Source organism: Microcebus murinus, chromosome 10 (genome assembly GCF_040939455.1).
Source record: "Microcebus murinus isolate Inina chromosome 10, M.murinus_Inina_mat1.0, whole genome shotgun sequence".
In the NCBI taxonomy this organism is placed as follows: Eukaryota; Metazoa; Chordata; class Mammalia; order Primates; family Cheirogaleidae; genus Microcebus; species Microcebus murinus.
Window position 1 is genome coordinate 52,513,735 of NC_134113.1, and position 15,251 is coordinate 52,528,985.

The 15,251-nt window shown below is 41.2% G+C and overlaps 1 protein-coding gene and 1 long non-coding RNA gene across 4 annotated transcripts in view; one reads left to right on the forward strand and one right to left on the reverse strand.

Annotated features, from left to right (window-relative positions):
• PCED1B (PC-esterase domain containing 1B) overlaps positions 1 to 15,251 on the forward strand; it is a 214,286-nt gene that overhangs the window by 92,319 nt on the left and 106,716 nt on the right. The window lies entirely within an intron of this gene.
• LOC105864757 (uncharacterized) overlaps positions 9,746 to 15,251 on the reverse strand; it is a 32,003-nt gene continuing 26,497 nt past the window's right edge. The window contains exon 5 of the long non-coding RNA XR_012921434.1: positions 9,746 to 9,901. This is a non-coding gene — a long non-coding RNA (uncharacterized LOC105864757). The remainder of the gene's footprint in view (positions 9,902 to 15,251) is intronic.

Here is a 15,251-nt window from a genome sequence, read left to right on the forward strand (position 1 = left end):
ATGGAAAACTGAGAAGCTTAGATAAAGCGCCAGCTGTCACATTGTCACCAAGTTAACACAGATTCCTCACTGGTTCCCATCACATGATGGAGAGCAGGAGGAGAAAGGGAAGGAACTCTTATAGAAAAAAAAAAAAAAGGACCCAGAAATTACATTTAATTAGCAGATCCCCCAGAGGCATCTCAGTAAGGTTATTACATTTCTGAGGAGCAGAAAAAGAATATGATATTTAAGGCTCAAGATCATGCACTCATAATAAAATACAATTACTGATATGTAAAGGATATTGAATGTCATACAACATATTAAAAGAATGTCATTTAAGTCAATAGTATACAGATTTTCTTTTTGAATCTTTTAGGACTTTGTAGGCACATTGAAATCAATCTTTATACAGATGGAATAAATATTAGAATCTCAAACTTCATGGATGTAAATGCACTTTTATGAATAAGTCAAAAAATGACTACTTGTGCCTATTCTTTAAATATAATTTCAATAGTAAAAACTAAATGTTCAAGATTTTAAAGTTCTTTGAACATAAACAATTTTTCAGAGTAATTATGTATGTGATGAGATAAACATTTAAAAAAAATTGGTATACTAAATGTGTAAGTGAAAACTAACTTATATACACTAATGTAAAATAACAACAAAACTTATACTTTTATCTCCTAATTAATAGTCCTTATAGTTTGAGTGATCGTTTTCTTTCTCTGAATTATAAAGAAGCATAAAGTACAGTGAAAAGTACTTTAATGTGGCCACAGTTTCCCAAATAAAAGACACTGTGAAAATTAAATTCCTGGACATATAGTAGCTCTTGACAACTCTGATTCATATTACGCCTTATATTGTCAGCTCTTACATACTCAGCATTACATTAGAGATAAATGGTAAAAAATACATCACTTTTATGGCAAAGCTTGAGTCTATTAACATATTATGTAGTACATCATTTTAGTAATGCATACTTTTAAAAAAGTGTAAACGAAAAGAAAATGTAGACCATAACTGTCAGTTTCTTTTATGCTTCTTATTTTATGAATTTACCCTATTCAAGAGCCAGAGCTTAGGTGGAACTAGCCAAAGAGTTGAGAAACCAGGAGCCTGAGAATGATGAAACAACATTAATTCCCAGTACTGAAAATAAAAGAAAACAAGAACAAACAAAAATGAAAATAGGGCTTCAACCAATCTTTTTCAATGTGGTTTTAACCAGCTGAACAATCTCTCTGATTGATCCCAAAGGCACTTTCTAAAGAACTGCCCTCTCCCTTCCCCTAATTGGTATTTGTGTAGGCAAGTTTTCTTGTTGTTTTGGTTTTCATTTTGGGTGTTTTTTTAAAGTATTATAAGTAATACCATTAAGTTAATTTTTAGTTTTTTCCAGTGCAAGCTGAAGCCTCTCTCCCCGAGCCCTTCTGTCTTGCAAGGAGCTCTTGCTATGAAGGTTATGTTATTTTGTCCTCCTTCCAGCTGCTTGATAGCTATTTATTCTCCAGATCAGTGCTTCTCAAACTTTAATGTGTATATCGATTACCTGGGGATCTTTTTAAAATCTAGATTCAAACTCAGAAGACCTGAAGTATGGCCTGAAGTCTGCATTTCTAACAGGCCCTAACAGGTGTTGTCAATGCTGCTGGTCCATGGACTATGCTTCCAGTAGCACAGCTACTCAAACTTTAGTATACATCAGAACTACCTGCAGGGTATGTTAAAACAGATTGCTGGCCCTACTCCCAGAGTTTCTGATTCACTGAGTCTGCATTTCTAACAAATTCTCAAGTGATGTTAATGTTGCTGGTCTCTGACCCACACTTTGAGATCCACTACCCTACCTAGATGGAGCTCAGGTTCAGCTGGGGCACCTTATGTACAGACACTCAGGCCAGTGGTAAGAGCTAGTTGGTTCTGCCAGGTAGGTAGGTGGTGTTCAACAAGTTCAGCAGGTTGCAGGCCCCTTTCCAGAACACCAGAAGGAAGCTTCTCTCCATCCTGGTGGTCTCCTTGGCTGCAAAGGCTAATGGCCTTTCAGCCTCATGGATGGAGCAGACTTGGCCCAGTTGTTCAACTTTCCCATAGAACCAAGGAGACCAGCAGGCCTCCCAGGGACACCTACATTTGCTAGTGCTATATCTCTCCCCTCAGAGGTCTACAGACCTCTTCAGGGCCAATCTGATACTAGTCTTTAGGGCTCTCTGCAGCTGGTCTCCAGACTCTGAAGTTCTGTGCCACCTGCCAGAATTCTCTGTCTGACATAGCTTAGCCTGCTCCGACCCTCCAGGCTCAGCCTGCCTGTCAGCTGCAAGAACCACTCAGCTCAGGAGACAGAGCAGCAGCTGGATTGGCATGGCACAGGAGGGATGAGGAACACTATCTTCCAAACTCCTCCAATGTTTAGGAGGAGAAAAGCTAAAACTAGAGCAGTCAGAAAAGTCCTGTGGAAAATTACATGGTAAGCCTTGAAGAATGGATAGACTTAGGACCGGGAAAGGAAAGGGTGTTCCAGGCAAGTAGGTACAGTTTATCTTAAGACATAAAATCAGGAAAGCTGTGTGGTGATTATCCTGAATGGACTTTCTGGGAGTCATGGCATATAAAACTGGTTGAATAAAATGTGATCCTGACCAAGGAACTCCATGAGTGCTAGACTGTTAAATTTTAAGTTTGATCATGACTGTGGTAGGCAGCAGGGTGAAATAGCATGAACTTTGTGGTTTATGGTGAAAGAGCATGAACTTTTGACCTGGGTATAAATCTCACTTCGGCATTTCCTGGCTTTGTGAACTTGAGCAGACTCTGACCCCAGTCCTGTAAAATGGAGGTCACAATGCATTCCTTCAGAGCTCATGTTAGGGGCTCATGTCTCTGAAAGATAAGGACTGGCACAAGACTAAACCTCTCTCCTCCCTTTCCTGGTGGAATCGAGGAACTGTCTCCCGAGATCACACTCAGATTAGCTGCCCAGAGGAAGCAGAAATGTGGCTGGGGAAAGGAAAGGGATTAAGAAGGTGACAAGGAGAAACCATTTTGAAGCAGACAAGGCTGAGAGAAGGCACCAAAATGTATTTGTGTTTGTGGAGGCAGTTTTTTGGGCGACAAATTTGAGCTATCCTGCCAAAGAACATGTACTATCACTAATTTTAGGATGAGTATTATTAATCCCTGAGGTACAAGAAGAAAAACATAATGCCCAAATAAGAAATATTATCTTCATCAATTGCTTAAGTATTAATCTAAAAGGAAAGATTTCAGACCTCTTTAAAAACGGTCATTAAGTGCCTCACATACACTTCTCAGGTTTTTCATATGTTTCAAAACCCTGAGGAAACCATCTGTGGAAAATGCAGTGGATATACTGAAAAATATTCTTATGGAGACAAAATAAATATATATGCAAAAGTATCTAGCATAATGACCGGCAAACAAAACAAGCTCCATAAATGTTAGGGGAATCCAGTTAAGACCTTTAACCCAAGTTTAATCCATCCAGACTTCCACTTCTGTATTCTCAGTCAGCTGCTCTTTGGCGAGCTCCACCCTCTGGTGTCAGCATGCCTCGGATCCTCTTGCTCTTACAGCCTCATTTTTTCCAGCATTTACCTTTTTCAGAGCCTTGGCTATTTTGCATGAATGTGACAATTTTAGAAAAGGATAAAAAAATTGTGTATACATTTTTGCATATTTGGGATTTTCATTCTTTTTTAATTAAAGTGTCTCCCTGTCCTTCCTGCCTCATAGCACAGGGGTTAAGTGCATAACCTCTGAGGTCAGAGGGATGCAGTTCAAATCCGGGGCCTGCCACTTACAGACTATTAACTTGAGCAAGTGACTTAGTATCAATGAACATTAGTTTCTTCTAATGAACATTAGTTTCATCCATAAAATGGGAATTAAAACTACTCTATACTTTAAATACAATAATGTAAGTAAAGACATGGCAAGGTATCTGATGCATAGTAAGCCTCAATAAATAATGCTTATTATTGTTATATATAGTACTTATAACTATAATGACTGTATACCACATTTATATATCTAGATACTATGTCACTTATAATTAGTCTTAAATACCCTTATAATGTCCCTCCTCAAATTTCTCTAATTCTGCATTTTTGATGTTTAATATAGGAAAATTGAATCATAAATTGTGGAAAAATATAATTGCTAGCAGAGTAGAATATTTACAGTTAATATATGGTATTGGCTTTATCTTCAAAATATAATCTTAGAAATTTAATTAGATTTTATTTTTACATTACATTATCCTAGATGCAAAGTGGCCAAGTGCCCATAATATCTGGGCAACAAAAACAAGTTCAGTGTAAAAGTATTTATTCACTCTTGGGCCCTCATATTTATTTGAGTTGGTAAATCAATAATAACTTGTATAGAATCTTTATATCCTTGAATTAAATTTGCCTAAGGCTTTTTCCTAAAGAAGTCTAACCTCATCATTAATTTTAAGTTGTCATTGTCTAGAATATTACAATGATTTCCAGCAATCATGTCATAGAAATTTCTAACGTATAGAAATCTCATTTTGGAATTCAGAAACCGATCTGTTTTGCTCATTTTAATATTGGTATGTCCTAGCTAAAAAGTTCTTTAAATAATATTATTGCTCAGTACTTTTCCTTCTTAATAAGTGGCTGGAGGCAGGGCACAGTGGCTCACATCTGTAATCCTAGTACTCTGGAAGGCCAAGGCGGGAGGATTGCTGGAGCTCGGAAGCTTGAGACCAGCCTAAGCAAAAGTGAGACCTTGTCTCTACTAAAAATAGAAAAATTAGCCAGGTATGCTGGCGTGAGCCTGGAGTCCCAGCTACTTGAGAGACTGAGGCAGGAGGATTGCTTGAGCCCAGGAATGTGAGTTTGCAGTCAGCTATGATGATGCCACTGCACTCTAGCCAAGGTGACAGAGTGAGATCTTTTCGCAAAAAATAAAAGAAGAAGAAGAAGAAGTCAAAGCTATCTCTAGCAAGAAGATACAATTGTAGCTAAGTAAAGAAAGAAGAGAGGGAGCAAACAAAAAGACCAAGCCCCTTGGCATGAGCTGAGCAGTCCCAGGTGAAGTGCCAGCTGTGAAATCCAGATGCCTAGAGCGGGAGCGAGCAGCTTAGGCAGAGTTTGCATCCTGGCTATGGAGGAGAGGACAGAGGGGCCACCCAGTTACAAGCTGCCCGACACACACAAATACTCGTCTGGGGGCAAGTGAGGAAAGGCCACAAAGGGATGACTCACTCCAAACCCCGCTGCAAGGGCAGGTGGGTGGTACCCACCTAAATGATACACTGAAGAGAATTAATGATATTGTGTGCAGAGGCTAAGGTTGTTAGGGCTTGTTTTGTCATTGGAGAAACAGGAGAAAAGCATTTCCTTAGGCAAGAGAGCATTGGGCTGACCGCTGCTGCGCAATCACCCCATTCCTCACTGGGGTTCCCCTCACCCCCGTGAAACTCTCATGTACCCCTTGATGTACCTGGAGTCTTCTGCTCTGTGACTGATCAGGAAGAGGAGTTTGGTTGGGGAGCATGTGCCAAAGGAGAAAGGAGAGATGAGGATTTCAGCAGCTGTGCCCCAACTGATGTCTTAGCCCAGCCTGGCGGTGCGACAGGGGGTGGCAACTAGAAACTGGGGGAATGGGTCCAAAAGAATGTTTGAGACTCTGGGAAAGGAATGAGCACCAGATACTGACAGACCTGTTTTCATGGGAGACTCTAAGGTCCTGGGAGAGGGTCAAGGCCAGAAGCTGGGGGAATAGAAAAGACTCCAGATGTGATCAGATCTGCGTAAGGGTCTGAATGACCAAGTGTAGCCGGAACTTAGAGAGAGGACCTTTCTCCCCTCTTCTGCTCAAAATCCAAGAATCTGGCACCTCAGGCGTGGACACTGGCATCCTCATCTCAGACAGGGGTGCTTGGCAGTGGCGGGAAATCAAATGACAGACAGGCAAAGACATCAGTGAGCACAGCCAGAAGGGAACGTGGTGGGTGCCCTGTGGTGACTGCGTTTGACAGACCGGTGTGTGGGCAAATGGGAAGCACCCACGCTAGGGGAGTCCCAGCATACATAAGGACTCTTTGTGTGGGGGCTGGGGGTGCTAGGTTACTCCTTGAGAAGATGGAGTGCTGCCACAGGAAATCCCATGGGCTAGTGAGGCCGGATGACATCCAGTTTATGCTTTCAAATGATGGAACGGCAACAGCCAGCTATCCCTTATCACTCTTGCCACCAATTCAAAAAATAAAGAAAAACATAGAAAATGGGGAAGAGACCTCAAATGTACCAGTGTCTTGAATTGAATGTAAGATTGACTGTCTTCATCCTGAATGAAAAAAAAATGCATTACCATCGTTTGCAAGAGCCCCTGAGGCAATTATCATTTTTCATTTTGAAAAATTAAAAAGGGTTAATTATATAAATTTGTATCTACATGATGCAAATTACAGAGGGAGGCATTGCCATAATTTGCTTTAATTTGCTTTGTAAAATGCCCAATTATGTCCTATGAGGTTGGTAACCACAATTTAAACCCTAATAACTAATCTCCACCTCTGCTTCTGATCTTCTAAGTCTCTGAGAGGCTCACACAAGACGTTCTGTGCCAGTGTTATTTAGTTTCAATCAAGAAAACTAATATGGAGTTTTAATTGGGGAGGTCTGTTCTCAAAGATGACACAAGGGACCATCAAAGCTCAACAGACATCTGGGAATGCTAGCCGAGGGAGAGATTTTCATAAGGCTTTATTATCAAACGCAAGATTTGCACTGATACAATAATTCATCATCTCAAAGTCTGCTTCTGTGTTCTTTAAATTCAAAGCCTCAATTAATTGGAAGTGTGGATCATTCTCATGAAATATTTCTGGTTAATCAACTTATTTTTTTAAAAAGCAGTATTTTGTCAGCATCTTTCTAAATACAAGTCAACTGCTTTGCTTTAAAAGGTACAGTTCCATTGCGACATAACTAATATTATGTTGATGATTACAGACTTCACCATGCCTCTACTTCATAATTCTGAACATCATTTCTAATTTTTCCAGTACCAAACACATTCATTTCATTCATTTATTTACTCATCAGTCCATTTGACAAATGTTGACTGAATACCCACCCTGTTCCAGGAACTCTTCTAGAGACTGAGGGTATAGCAGAGAGCAAAACAGATCTAAATCTCTTCCTCCATTGAAGTTAAATTCTAGTATGTATAATAAATAAGATGCTGGGCATATCTTAGCAGTCGATTTTTGATTAATCACTGAGGTTAGCTGGTTTGTTATTTGATACTTTCTCCTGACATGTATACATATGTGTATGTGTGTGTGTGTGTGTGTGTATATATATATATATATTAGATAATATATATATTTCTAATCAATTTACATCATGGTTCCAGGGAGTTAAGTTCTGGTCAGTGGAGGTATTTTCAACTTTATTTCCTTGATTGAGTATAATAAGCTCGAAAAACCATGTATATTAGAAATAATGCTGGATTTCTAAATTCTTTCAAATGCAGAACTTTTTTTTCCCAGTCTTATCTACTCTACTGGGAAAAAAAGGAAAAAGAAAAGAAAAGCAAAACAACTCAAGGTTTTGTCAGCGCTAAACAGAAGACCACACATCATTACCAGCTATCACAACCCTTCTGCCATCCCAATCCTGCCACAAGAAACATCCTGTAATTTCCCTCCTTCAAAATCAGAACTAAATCCAACAAGATCAGTACAGAACTGGATGCTAATAATAGTCCACTCCCACTGCTAATGGAAAGGCTGAAGGCTTCCAACCCTTTCAAAGAACAGTTTGATGTAATTTTGAAGTCACAAGTAGTTCTGTTTCTCTAAGCAGGCATTTTTCAGAGGACAGAGCCTGTTTGAAGTCCCAAAACTGAAGAGAGCCAGTGAAACTTGAAGATGGTCCAGAACAGAGCATCTGAAATGACTGAGAGCTTAGGAGATCCTTAGTGAGGAGGTGCTGGAGGAAGGAACCAAATTTATTTATCTGACTTAGTTGGAAAAGAAAGAGAGGACGTAGAAGAATTCAAGCGTGTTTAGCAGTGAGCCACTGTAAGCAGTGACCCGCAGTACTGAGAGAGCTAGAGTTACAATACCGTGTGCAGTGCTTTACACCTGCTATCTTTTATAAAGCCTTTCAGTAACTCAGGAAGCAGATATTATTGCTATCATTCCCACTGCACCGTTGAGGAAAGCTGAAGCTTAAGTAACTTTCACAAGGACACACAGTTAGTAATGGCAGAGCTAGAACTTGAACCCGGCCTGGCTGCAGAGCCCCGGCTCTCACTCACCGCACCCTATTGCCTTAGAACAGAAACATCTAGCTATGCCCATAAGAAGGTGAAAAATGAGGACATATAAATTAGCAAGATTTTGCTACTCATCACTCTAGAGATTAAAAATGCAAATGGAGTATCTTATTGGGATGGATGGGGGTTAGTTCTGCCTGAAAGCTAAAAGCTAAATGAGAATGGTTTGGGGGAGGAAGATCTTTCTTTCTAGGAATGATTGAAAGGATAGTTTTTACTCTTTACACCCTTTGGAAAAGAGGTGACATAAAATATCTTGATTAAATAACATATCTGATATCTTGAGAGTGTTAGCTACCCAATTAGGAAGTGAACTTCTGCCAATTAGGGAAAAGAAGAGCACCTACAATTGAGGTACTCTGAAATGATAATAGGTAAGCATTCATGTTGTAGTAGGTAAAGAAGGGGACAGATTGTACATAGAAAACTTCTGAACTGTCTGTCTCTTGATTTCTAGAGATGGAATTCCTAAATATATTTTGCTTTAATGGCTGATAGATAAGTCCCTCAAGAAAAATAGTAGAAACCTTTTAAGAAATCTAAGATGACAATGTGTTAGTGTTTTCTGAAAGGTGTTCTGTGAAACACTTATAGGCAATCACTTCAAAAATGAATTTCATAGTCAAAATAAAGATTCACAAGCATGTCAACATCATATTAAAGTCTCTGAGAAGTTTAGCAATAAAGAAACTGACTTAACTTGGGTTAACCAATACTTTCTAAATGTATTGGCTATAGAATCATTTCTTTCTTTTTTTCTTTCTTTTTTTTTAACACTGGTACACCATCCATTGAACTAATATTTTACTGAATGCACTATAGTGAATTGTTTAAAACTCACATTCTGTTGATTTTCAATACTTGAAATTACAAAATGCTTATATTCATTGCATATTCTTGCTCAGTGATCTCAGAATGTGTACCACATGAGGACAGGGACTCGTCTGTCTACAGACTTCCCTCACTGGTGAATAATTTTATATTTTAACAGCCTTTGCTTCCCTAAGCATCCTGATTACTATGGGATCTCTGATAATGACTCCTAAGAAAATAAGGGCACCCTGCACCCCCTCAGTGCAATGCTGGGCAGTAGGGAGATTATATGAATAGAACAGATATGCTTCCTACTGAGACAGAGCTGATACTTAAAGGAGGGAAATGGACCATCAGTAATTAAATAAGCAACGAGAGAAAACATTTTTTATTGTGAATGTAGAAATTAATGAATGACGTTCACCTCAGTGTCGCGGGTGTTTCAGGGTGTGAGCTGCACCCTGCACGCTTACTCTCCGGCTATTTGGGAGAGTCAGGTTGGAGACCATGGTGTGCGGGTAAACAGCCAGCTGGGGGCAGGGGGTGGTTTGATTGATGATATTTCCAGATTTCCATGATGCAAATACTCCCACCAGGTTGGATTTCAAGCTACCAAGGTGATGCCAAGTAGCTTCCTGGAAATTTAACCATCTGCTCTTGGGAGCTGCTGCCAGCGGCCCCAGCACACTGCTGGTTCTGGGCCTTCAAGCAAGTTCAGCCAACATTCTTCTCTTCACAGACTTTTGGATTTCACAAGCTAAGAAAATGAATTTTTAAAAATTAGAGAAAGACCAACTTTCTACAATCTTGTTTTCTTTCTCCTTCTCCCTTCTCCCTCCCTCCTTCTTCCTTCTTTTGCCAAGCAAGGACATGAAAAAACAAATGACAATCTATAATTACTATCATTTCATAAAATAAAGGATATTTTAATACCAAAAAAGTAGGAATGACAAAATTTGAGAATAAAGAACAGTCCTTTAAATTTAATGAACCTAGATCTACAAAAATTTTATTACCTAGGCCGGGCGCTGTGGCTCACGCCTGTAATCCTAGCTCTTGGGAGGCCGAGGCGGGCGGATTGCTCAAGGTCAGGAGTTCAAAACCAGCCTGAGCAAGAGCGAGACCCCGTCTCTACTATAAATAGAAAGAAATTAATTGGCCAACTGATATATATATAAAAATTTAGCCGGGCATGGTGGCGCATGCCTGTAGTCCCAGCTACTCGGGAGGCTGAGGCAGAAGGATCACTCGAGCCCAGGAGTTTGAGGTTGCTGTGAGCTAGGCTGACGCCACGGCACTCACTCTAGCCTGGACAACAAAGCGAGACTCTGTCTCAAAAAAAAAAAAAAAAAAAAAAATTTTATTACCTTATTTTTCTAATTTTATTATGAACTAGGGAAATTTGATGTATCATTAGAATATTTTTGGCTATAAAAATGCCTGGCAATGGCTGAAATAACTTGAGTTTATTTTTCTCACATATTAAGAAGTCTAGAAGGTGGTGGTTGCTGGCGGTAGTCTAGCCATGCAGTGATGCTATCAGACTCCTACCTTTTGCCTAGCTCTCCTTTCTACTAGCTTTAGCCTGTAGACTTTCTTCCTCCTCCTTGTAGCCTCATCATCACAAGATGTTACTTCACCTCCAAGCAGATGAAAGGGGAAAAAGGCTTTAATAGGGGTTGAATTGTGTCTCCCAAAATGATATACTGATGTCCTAACCCCAAGGCACCTATGAATGTGAAATAGGGTCTTTGCAGATGTAACTCGTTAAGATGAGGTCATACTGAACTAGGGTGGGCCCTAATCCAACAACTGATGGCCTTATAAGAAGAGAAAACAGAGACAGACACAAGAGGAGAATGCTATGTCAAGGCACAGACACGCACAGAGGGAAGACAGCCCTGTGAAGACAGAGGCAGATATTGGAGTGAGGAAACTGCAAGCCAAGGAATGCAAGGGTTGCTGGTATAGGAAAGGAAAATCCATCTTAGGTTCTCAAGTCAGACCCTGTGTATTAGATTGACAGAAGACAGATTAACAACAGAAAAATGAACAGAAGTTTACTAATACATGCATTGCACATACACACAGGAGTCTTCAGTGATGAGTAACTCAAAGGGGTAGTTAGAACTGACATAACATTTAGCAAAGAACAATCATTTTGTAGAGAAGTGACAAGACACAGGACAATGACTTTGAGATTCTAGGGGCAGCAAACGGTAGGAAGGCAAATACCTGAGGAAACTAACTATAGATGAGAGCTAGTCAGTAAGGGTTGTTTTTGTAGATTCCTCTGGATGACACCTTGTCTCCAGTGATAAGGTTGTTCCCTTACTGGTACAGGAAGTGGAAGGGAACACTCCCAAGAAAGGAATTGTGTTCTGTTTTCAGGTAAATAGGGGAGATCAGAGACCTTATCCTATCTTCTTTTCTCAGCTACCTTCAGCTCAAAATACTCCATATGCCAGAGTGACATATCTTAGAGTGGCATCATCCAAACCCCTTCACTGGCAACCATCAGAAGCTAGGAAGAGGCAAGAAAGGACTTTTCCCCTACAGCTTTCAGAGGGAACGGCCCTGCCATCACCTTAGTTCAGACTTAAGGCCTTCAGAACTGTGAGATGATCACTTTCTGTAGTTGTAAGTCACCCACTTTCTCCTACTTCATTATGGCAGCCCAAGGAAACTAACACAAGTCTCCTCATCACAAAATTTTGTCTTTACATAGGACGTCTACCGCTGACTTCCCTGTATAGCCTGTTGGCCAGAACAAAGTCCAATGCCCAAACTGAGAACAGCCAATGGACGAGGGAAAGGAATTGCCATGACTGGGTAGGCCTATCCTGCAGTGGACGATCAGTATCCTTGGCACCAAGGATCTCCCCCACCAGCGGGACACACTGGAAGAAGGAGGAATGACTCTGGGGGGGGAAGGGGCAGTGACTGCCCCACTTGAAGAGGGACCGTGTGCTGCTCTGTGCATGCCACACGCTAGGAATGCTGTCCTATTCACAGTGCTTGAGATTCATCTCAAAACAGATCTTTACCTCCTTCTGAGAAGCACTCAGGAATGTAGATAAGGGATCCAGGGAGATGGCTCCAGGGGAGGGAGTTAGAAATGCTGAGGCTATCTGAGAAGTAGTGATCACGGGGAGTGACCATGGGAGCTCATCTAAAACCCAGAGACAGAAGGTACATTTAGTAAAAATGAAATATCAGGAAACTAGAAATCTCAGGAGGAGGAAAGGCAGCTGAAATGATCCAGTACTGATGAAAATCCCCCATCCCTACTTTACAGGAATGAATAACCCGGTTTTGAAAACAGAGAATGAGAGAGAAAAACGGGAAATGTGTTTAGTTGCAGCCAGCAATGTATAGTAAGACATGTTCTTAATCCTTAATCGGTGAATATGTAAATGGTTAGACCCAGCCCTGAATAAGTATACCAATGTTTTTAAATATATATTTTCACAGCTAAGATGGGGACTAAACACGCTAATGAATTCAGCACCGAGGGCCAGAGACGGTGGGTAGAACATTCCATCTCCCAGGCAACTCCCAACTCTGTGAGTTCTGGAATACTTAAACATTAGATTGGCTTCACTAAAGGCAGATGGGAACTGCAGCTTCATTGTAGGGAGGCCAAGTCCTGTGCTTGATGGGTTAGAGGAAAGTCGTGCTCCCACTGGGGTCTTGCTCTCCATGCCAGCCCAGGCTTGGCTGCCACCTTTTCCAGCCAGGCCTCTCTTTTGTCCTGCTACTCCGTGAACAGGGTTTCAATTGACCAGCTGATCTGCCTGCATCGTCCTGACTGCAGCGAGCTGTTTGACCCATGGCTGCTTTATCCCCACTGCTTGCCCTGCCTGGGAGTACCGTGGAGTCCCCTCTGGTCCCCAGACATACATCTGTCATCAGACCATGACATTTTGTGCCATTTTTCAAATTACATGTCTGATCTCCCCTTACTAAGGACTTTGGGGACAGCAGCTGTGCCTTAGTTATCTTTCACAGTTCAGGAGCTATTAAATGTTGGGTGAATAAATAATTAAAGGCTAATTCCAAGGGGAACATGTCATAAATTCTTCAGCTGGAACTCGCAGGGGCTGACACTATCCCACACAAAAGCCCTGTGGGGTAAGAACCCAGGAAAAGGGTGGCCACGGGGCTTCCCGGCCTGTGGGGAGGCAGTGGGTATGCTGTGATCCGAAGACAAACATCCCTGGCTCTAACATAATCTACCTCTAGGAACTTCTATGCTTAGGTGGTGCCATCTCCCTTTCTAATGTGTCAATTCTGCTTCCCCTGGAAGTTGAAAGGAATTTGAGCCATTTCTTCGGTAGTTTCAGGACAAAACTGCTTCTCAGAATTCAGGACTTCATTTTCTCAGTGTGCACCTGAATATTCAGCAGTTAGAGCTGCAAGTGGCAGGGCCTTACAGATGCAGATGCGAGAAGGAAGCGTTCATCCATCACCCCAATTGAAATGGGAACCACAGCTGCAGCCATCCGCCTCCCTGCGGTGCTAGAGCAGCTGAGGAAGGCGGCTGGAATGGATGTGAAAAGGAATATAGAGAACCACTGGAAACGCTCGTTTTACTGGATCTCCCTGAAAATAGACGTGTGGCTGGTAACATGGACTGTTGTCAACCCTGGTTACATAGTTGTTGGATTTAGGTGCCAGACTCTTGTTGCTTCTCACTGCAAAATGCCTCCACATTGCATTTTGCCCTGTTTTCATTTCTGCTGCTGGTTAGGTCACTGTGAACTTCTCTCTGTGTCTATTCAAAATACTCGAGCCCTCCTATTGTTCTTCATGATGCGTCCAGCTCTGCTGTGCTTTTTCAGTTTTTCTACCTTGCATTTTGATTGGTTTGATCTTTTTTGCTTCCATTGTATTGCTCATTTTATCCGTTCCTACCCAGAGTCTGCAACCCTGAGAAGTTATCTAAGCAGAAAAGCATTCATTGTGTTTTCAGACCTTCTGAGACAGGGTAGCCACTACCCCTGGTGTGAACTAGAACGAGGTGTCCCTGCCTCAGAGTAGATGCAGCCCCGCACCAGGGTGCATGGCGTGGTGAGCAGAGGGCAGACTGATCTCAGCTCCAACTCTACTGTGCGCTCTTGTGCCATGAATAACCTGCCCAGCTGGATAGTGGCGCCCTATTTAGAAAAAAGCCCATAATCTTGCTTAAGTGAATCATTACAGCAACCATTATTCTCATGATGAAAATGTTCTCCTTTAAAGACTATTTAATAAATGAGTGATGTTGGAGACACATTTCTTTTTATTTTATTATTTCAAAATATTAAGGAGGTACAAATGTTTTAGGTTACATGGATCATTTTTGTAATGCTTGAGTCCCGGCTGTAGATGTGCCCATCACCCAAATAGTGTTCACTGTACCCATTAGGCAGGGTTTTGCCCCCACTCGGTTGATTTCCACTGAGTGCTTTCCTCAATTTTCAGTAGTTTACAGGCCCTTAAACACCACTGGAGGCTACATTAGTGGCTGTCAGTAACATAAAATTCAAAACACCATGGACTTACTTGCAAAGCCCTATTAGCACTTTCAGCATAGCACCATGGACTTATTAGCACTTTTTAGCACTATATCACCCTCTCACATCTGTCTTCATTTGAGCAAATGGTTAATGAAAATCGACTAGGAGCCAAACTTGTGAAGCCCATCCTCTGTCCCTTTCTGGCTCAGCATTTCCACTTCATCTAACTCTATCTATGACAAAATGTGCATCCTTGAAACTTCCAAGCAGAAGATTCCAGTGATGTTTTGCAAGCCCTGGGCATAAATTCTGTTACTCCAGGCCTGAGATCTACAGAAGAGCTCCTCCCACCCTGCCCTTCTCCTCAGCCCCATAGAACCACCACCTCAAAGCAATACACTTAAAATGCACAAATTAGTTCAGTATCATTTATACCTACAGAGGATCTCTAAGTATGAACCCTGCGCAGAAAAAGAATGATAATATTTTATTTGCATAGTATTTTGTTATTTAGAAAATACTTTCACATGCGTTAGCTCATGTAATCCTGAGTTGGAATTACCATGCAAAAAGCAAAAGTGTATCAGCTCAGATTGGTAAAATCCA